The 7768-nt window shown below is 43.1% G+C and overlaps 1 protein-coding gene across 1 annotated transcript in view; it reads left to right on the plus strand.

Annotated features, from left to right (window-relative positions):
* Window positions 1–4193: 4193 nt before the first annotated feature.
* The window catches only part of PTER (phosphotriesterase related), a 76330-nt gene continuing 72755 nt past the window's right edge, over window positions 4194–7768 (plus strand). The window contains exon 1 of the mRNA XM_010859971.1: window positions 4194–4282. The gene's annotated coding sequence lies outside the window, so the exon portion shown is untranslated. The remainder of the gene's footprint in view (window positions 4283–7768) is intronic.

Genomic DNA, 7768 nt, shown 5'->3' on the forward strand with positions numbered 1-7768 from the left:
GTTCAGAGTAGCACTATTCACAATAGCCAAGACATGGAAACAACCCAAATGTTCATCCATAGATGAATGGATAAAGAAGATGTGGTACATATACACAATGGAATACTACTCAGCCATAAAAAAGAACAAAACAATGTCACTGGCAGCAATATGGATTCAACTAGAGATTATCATACTACATGAAGTCAGAAAGACAAAGACCATACTGTACCACTTTTATATGTAATCTAAAATATGGCATAAATGAACCTAACTACAAAACAGAAACAGACTCACAGACATAGAGAACAGACTTGTGGTTGCCAAGGGTGAGGGAAGGACTGGAGCTTTGGGATTAGCAGATGTAAAGTATCATATATTGGATGGATAGACCCAAGGTCCTACTGTTTAGGACAGGGAACTATATTCAATGTCCTGTGGTAAACCATAACGGAAAAGAATATTTTTTTAAAAATGTAAAAATAATTCCCTGGATGGGGATGAGGGTGGGGTTATGTTACTCTAGTTCTTTAGGAACTAGAATAGTTCTACTTTCACTTTTTCTTTGCCTCTAAATAATAAAATACATTGAATAGTTAGTTGTATTCTCTGAGAGGTAAAAAGAAAGGGAGTTTGATGGAAAAATTGTGTGGAAAGCTCTGTCCTATCTCTCTTGTGACACTGGCATCTAACAGATTTCCTAGAAATGATGGGACTAGTTTATCACACCATGACCAAAAATTAAACTGAGAAAAATTTCTGTAGCAGTGTAAGTTTTAACTCCTAATTACCAGTTAAAACCTGACAGCAACACTCTTCAAGAATTGGTATCATTAACTGTGCTTTTTCCCTGCCACTCATGATAATTATCTGGATTACTTTTTATTTTGTCTTCTCCAGATTTTTTTCCTATAGTCTATTTCTGCATAAATGTTTAATATAGTTAACTAGGGTGATGAAAACCTGAGTGTCTTCTGGAAGTTGAACCCAAACAGCAAGGGGTACTGGATGTTTGGGTTGGATTTTATTCTCTTTGCCAATTTAGTGTTTCTGAGTATAGGTACTGTCAAAATTCAAAGATACTACGAAAATAAAAAGCAGGTACTGTGGAAATGAGAGTGTATTTGAACTAAACCCTTAACAGAGAGATTGATTTGGGAAGCTTTGGTTCCTTAATAATATGATTTTTAACTCAACTATTTCATCACAGAGAGATGATAGTACAGTGATATTCTAGGTTTCAAAAAATATCTCCAAGTTAAGCTTTTCCAGGAAGAAAGGCTGGAAAAAATGACACTGGGTACAAGGCTTGATGGCAGATTACGATTTGTCACGGCAGGACATCAGAAAAGACCTCTTTCATCCATTCTTGCCTACCAGTCATCAGGGCTGGTAGATCTGGGCTCCAGTTCTGGAGCACGTTTATTTTCATTAGTTTTAAATAGGACCACATTTGGTGTTTCACTAACAATAGTGCTTAGATCACATGTGACATGAAATGGAATTAGAGTCTATAAACTCAAATGCTACACACTATGAAGGGTTTTCACTGCTGTACATTGAATTTGCATGATTTCGCTCCCAGTGTTCAAATACACGTGTTCACGATAGTTTGAGAAATTTCCTGAAATAAAACTCCTACCTATTAATTTGAAGTTTCTTTGAAGCTGCTTCTTTCAAAACAAAGAGAAATAAAATCTAGAGCAATTTCTCTTTAACACTATCTTTTTAAGGTGTTAAGTCCTAGAAGGAAGAGCCTGCATGTGAAATCCATCACAAATCTTCCACCATGGGTGTAATGTGGGCAGTGGAGAATTTAGTAACTTCCATAAAGGAAAACTGGAGTCATTTTTTTAAACATGAATCTTGTGTATAATTTCATGTCTGGCAGTGTGGACTAGTGAAATACATAACATTATAAATAATGGACTTTTAGGCCTCTCCTTAACAACCACAGTCAGGTACACATTTATAGGGCGTCATGGCGATGATACAATCAGAGTGGTCGGCAGTACTGAAATCACTCCAGAGGCTTCCACTGATCCATCTATTCATCATATAATCTTCATATTATATGAGCCCCAGTCATTCCTGGTAATAGTCACCTCTCCAAGACTCATACCCCTGGAGTTCTTAACCTCAACATTTTTATTCTTTCTTCTGCCACCCCTGGGTGCTATTTTTACCCCCTTCTTGGTTCCTAGGATGTAAAAAGCCTGCTCTCCCAGTATTTTCTCTCTGCCTGGCCCTCACCAACCAACTTCTTATACTTTTTACCCTCTTGATAAAACAAAAACACCCCTTGCCAAAACCCTTATTTTTTTTCTCCTCTTTTTCTCATTATATATATTTTCAAAAAAATTTTTGGTTATTTATTTAGGATGCACCAGGTCTTACTTGAAGAAGGCAGGATCTTCATTGATCATGCAGGCAGCATGTGTCAGATCCAGTTCCCTGACCAGGGATTGAACTTGGGCCCCCTGCATTGGGAGCATGGACTCTTAGCCACTGAACCACCAGAGAAGTTCTTTCTCACTTAAATATATTAATGTATTTCCTAATGGCAACCCACTCCAGTATTCTTGCCTGGAGAATCCCAGGGACGGGAGAGCCGGGTGGGCTGCCGTCTATGGGGTTGCACAGAGTTGGACATGACTGTAGCGACTTAGCAGCAGCAGCAGCATATTGAAGTTCTCGGTCCTCTACTAAGAGGGCAGGTGCTAAGACATCACCAAACTGGGTTCTAGCCCTGACCTTGCACAAGGCACTTTTCTGTCTGCTTTCTTATCTGTAATCGGAGGAGAAATTGATCCTATCATGTAGACTGTTCTAAAAGTTAAGATAACAGACGGTCCTTAGAGTAGCAGAAGTGGCCTCAGGAAACATCTATTACTATGAATATTATTATCATTATTAATGTTTGCCTTCATTTCAAATGACACCTGGAGGTTCTTCCCATCTGAGTACTCATCCTTTTTTTTTTCTCAGAATTCAGGATAAACATAAAGCAGTGCAAAGAGCAGTTACCACAGAGTAATACTGAAACTCTATCCAGTGGTAACTGCTCTCCGCACTGTTTCCTAGACTGACTCACAAGTATTCAGGAAGCCTGTTTGTCACATCAAGTGCCTGGCCAGAGCTCATGTGAGTCATTCAGTTGTGTCCCGTTCTTTGCCACTCCATGGACAGTAGCCTGCCAGGCAATAATACTGTTCTCCAGGCGAGAATACTGGAGTGGGTTCTCATTTCCTTTTCCAGGGAATCTTCCCCACCCAGGGATCGAAACTTGGTCTCCAGAACTGCAGGAAGATTCTTTTCCATCTGGGCCACGAGGGAAGCCTATCTGGTCACATCAAGTGCCTGGGCCAGTGCTCGCAGCATCACTCTCATTTTAAAGATGAGAAGCCTCAGGCCCAAGGACATGAAACAATGAAGGAATAAACTAATGCCAAACATCATGAATTTACTAAATGCCACCTAATTGTATGCTTTAAAGTAGTAAATGTTATGTATATTTTACCACAATTTAAAAAGTCATTTGGGAGGGAAAAAGAAAAAAAGAAAGAAACTCAACGTTGTCCGTATTCAGGATGCTGATTCAAATTCTCTTCTTGCCATTAAACTGCCAGTGCACTCCCCCTGGCTTGCTGTCCTTGCAGGAAACTCAAAATAGCTTCTAGGGCCTCCACGTTCCAGACTTTGCCACAGAGAACTGGGATCTGGGGTAAATGCAACTGCTTCCTTTCTCCCTGAAGGCTCTAGTTCCTAATTCTTCAGACTCAGCCAAACTAGAAAGAGAAACCTCTCCTTCCAGAATATCTGGCAGGTACAACAGACTCGCGCAGAGGAAGTGGGTTCTTAGCTCAGCAGTTGAGCTGATTCTCAGACTGTAAGGCTTCTGCCTGCTCAGGGGAAGGCCCAGCGTACAGAACTTGAGCTCAAATAGCCTGGAGGCGGGAGGGGCGGGGGCGGGGCCGAAGGCGGGAACCTTCGGGAGGAGGGGGCAGGAACCTGCTGGGCGTGGCCGAGTCAGGAGCGCGGCCCAACAGGAGCCCATTGCGAGTAGTCTAAGGTAGGGGGCGGGGCCGACGGACGCCCAGTGGGCGTGGCCGAGGCAGGTGGGCGCGGTCAGGGCCGGAGGGCGGGGAGAAGACTAGACCGGAGGGTGAAGTGGGCGGGGATTGGGGACAAGTCAAAGACCCGGAAAGTTGGCCCTGCAGAGGGTCCCCAGGGAGAAGGCGGCGCGCAGCGAGTGGAGGGAAGGCACCCAGGAACCGGAGCGGGCGCGGGAGCTGTGGGCCCGGTAGGAAGGGTGCGGTCGCTGCACAGCTGGGCGCGTGAACTCCTGCAGGGACCTTGGCGAAGGTCCCGCCTGGGGAAGGAGTTCCTAAGGCTTTGGCTTCTTTCTGCCTTTCTCCTATCGCTCTCGGGGAAGTTGCAAAGACAGGGATCTTGAGGCTGCGGGAGGCCTGGGAGACTGGTCTAGGCTTGCCGGTGGCTTGTTGCCCCGAAGTCTGGTGGTGGTGGTTTAGTCGCGAAGTCGTGTCCGACTCTTTGAATCCCATGGACTGTATATAGCCTGCCAGGCTTCTCTGTCCATCGGACTCTCCAGGCAAGAATACTGGAGTTTCCATTTCCTTCTTCAGTCCCGAAGTTTAAAGTCCTGCAGAGTCAAGCTTGAAACCCGAGATTCAGAGTCCTGTGCAGAACGAGGCCGAGGGCCCCTTGTGGCTCCAGCTCAGGGTTGGTGGGCAGAAGTGCTCTGGGGTCATAGTTGGGCAGCTGTGCTGGCATCAGGGTCATCTATTCCACGCTTGTTCTCCTTATAAGCTTTGAAATCATACCTCTAAGCCTTGGGCCTCAGCTTGCTGATTTATTTTACTGTCGTGGTCCTTCCAGTGTAAAGATACTCCAGATACAATATGATCATGGTATTTACAGCCGCGATGTGATATTTTGAAGACTCCTCAGGTGCAGGCACACCTGGGGTGGGGAGACGTATAGAGAACTTCCTCCATGTGTAGACACACGAGTCTATTCATCTTTAAATCACTTCTCCAGTGGAGAAAACTGACAAGCATTGACTCCTACCCTAAAGGATCTGTCACATTCACTGTCATATAGAATGAATATCAGTAAGAAAAAAGCCCTAAGAAGTAGAACTCCTCCTTGGCCAGTTACATTTTATTTTATATTGGCAGAAGGGGTGTACAGCTCTTATCCTGAAGGCCTGATGTAATTCCAGAAATAACCAAGCCCCTTTGAAAAGAAATCTCAGTGCAAGAGGCAAAGAAAAAGAGATCAGACAGCTGACTGACTGTTAATAGCAAGATAGCAACTTAATTTTTAAAAGGATAAGAGTTCTACTTTATGAAATGCTGTGTTCATTTGCGGAGGCTAGATGCTGCTTTATTATTATAAAAGTGACTAAACTATATGTAATGTAGATTTTTTAAAGTAAATATTCTGTTCTTGTTCAGTCGCTAAGTCGTGTCCAACTCTGCGACCCCATGGATTGCAGCATGCCAGGCTTCCCTGTCCTCCATTATCTCCTGGAGTTCGCTCAGATTCATGTCCATTGAGGTGGTGATGCTATCCAACCATCTCATCATCTGCTACCCTCTTCTTTTGCCTTCAGTCTTTCCCACCCCACCATCAGGGTCTTTTCCAGTGAGTTGGCTCTTTGCCTCAGATGGCCAAAGTATTAGAGCGTCCTCTTCAGTATCAGTCCTTCCAAGAATATTCAGGGTTGATTTCCTTTAGGATTGACTGGTTTGATCTCCTTATACACTTTGCAGTGCGCATAGTTAAATTTTGACCCAGACAGGAGCAAAGAACAACAGATCATTTACAGTCTTGAAAAGTCTATCCCTGTGTATTTAATGCCTTCTTAGTCTTGTGCTTGGCCCTAAGATCCCTGGTATTGTAGTAGGTAGTGGACCCCTATGTAAGGCTTGTGGAAGTTGTTCTCAGAAATAAGCCTGAAGACAAAATAATGAACTACAGAGAATGGGAGGAGCTTTCTGACCTTAGAAAATATCCATTCTTGTTACCATATGCTTTAAAGTGTTACTATATGAGGAATCTTTCTTCTACATATCTTAAATACCTGAGTGAACCAAACATTTACACTGCTGAGAAGTCCTTAAGCTGTGTACTGCCTATAAACATCACTGTTAATAGGAAAACCTGAGATGGTTGTTGAATACGTTTTTCATATACTGAACACGGCATCGTTCTGTTTCTCAGTGGTTCGTGTTTTTCTAAAAATGTTTCATTTAAAAAAAGCCTTCTCATTCATAGACTTTCCTCCCTCACTTAAAAAAAAGGAAGACGAAAAAGAAAATATCTGCTCCCACTTAGTCATCTGGCATAAACTGGCTCTGTGGTTCTGACGACCTGTTTCATGAAACCATTATCTCTCTGAGTACAACTGTCTCTGCCTGCTCAGCAGGGGAGTCCTAAGTGTTATCCATTTCTGTGTCCCCTTCCAATGAGGCATGGCCATGGAGTTGCTTTGGTTAATTAAATATAAGTGGAGTGATGTGTGTCACTCCCAGGTGGAAGCTTTAAAAGCCAGTGAGAGGCATACCCCACTCTCTTTCCCTCTGCCAGAGTGACCACCAGTTTTCTAGACAATGGCTGTTCTGTCAGCCTGGAACATAGAATGAAGACAACCAGCAGAATCCCCATCTCTCTGTGTTAGACACAGTGTGAGCCAGAAATGAGCTTCTGGTGGGTTTAGGCCCCAGGGTTTGGGGATTTGTTTGTTAAATCAACATAACCTAGCCTATCCTGACTAATACACTCAGGTAAGGTCTGAGCCACATGCCTCCAGGGATTACTGGTTTCCAGCTTATCAGATATCTTGGGAGCCTAAAAGAGGGAAGGTTCTGTAAGAAGTGTGCTACTGTGACCAGTGTTTCTTTAACTATCAGATGAGATAGCAGGTAGACTTATTTCCAGAACACTCAAGTCAACTTTGTGATTTTAATCAAAGGTGACGAAGATGGCATTTAGATGTTTAATCACATTCTCTAAGGGCAGCAGGTGTTAAAGCGTAAAGTACATAAAGGTTCAATGTCCGTGAGGGATAGGAATTAAGGCTGTCATTTTCATTTTGAAAAATGCGATTTATATATAAATATATAGGAAGCAACAGTTAGAACTGGACATGGAACAACAGACTGGTTCCAAATAGGAAAAGGAGTTCATCAAGGCTGTATATTGTCACCCTGTTTATTTAACTTATATGCAGAGTACATCATGAGAAACACTGGGCTGGAAGAAACACAAACTGGAATCAAGATTGCCGGGAGAAATATCAATAACCTCAGATATGCAGATGATACCACCCTTAAGGCAGAAAGTGAAGAGGAACTCAAAAGCCTCTTGATGAAAGTGAAAGTGGAGAGTGAAAAAGTTGGCTTAAAGCTCAACATTCAGAAAACGAAGATCATGGCATCTGGTCCCATCACTTCATGGGAAATAGATGGGAAAACAGTGGAAACAGTGTCAGACTTTATTTTTCTGGGCTCCAAAATCACTGCAGATGGTGACTGCAGCCATAAAATTAAAAGACGCTTACTCCTTGGAAGGAAAGTTATGACCAACCTAGATAGCATGTTAAAAAGCAGAGACATTACTTTGCCAACAAAGGTTCGTCTAGTCAAGGCTATGGTTTTTCCTGTGGTCATGTATGGATGTGAGAGTTGGACTGTGAAGAAGGCTGAGCGCCGAAGAATTGATGCTTTTGAAGTGTGGTGTTGGAGAAGACTCTTGAGAGTCC

Source organism: Bison bison, unplaced genomic scaffold, assembly GCF_000754665.1.
Source record: "Bison bison bison isolate TAMUID 2011002044 unplaced genomic scaffold, Bison_UMD1.0 scf7180017864461, whole genome shotgun sequence".
Classification (NCBI taxonomy): Eukaryota; Metazoa; Chordata; class Mammalia; order Artiodactyla; family Bovidae; genus Bison; species Bison bison.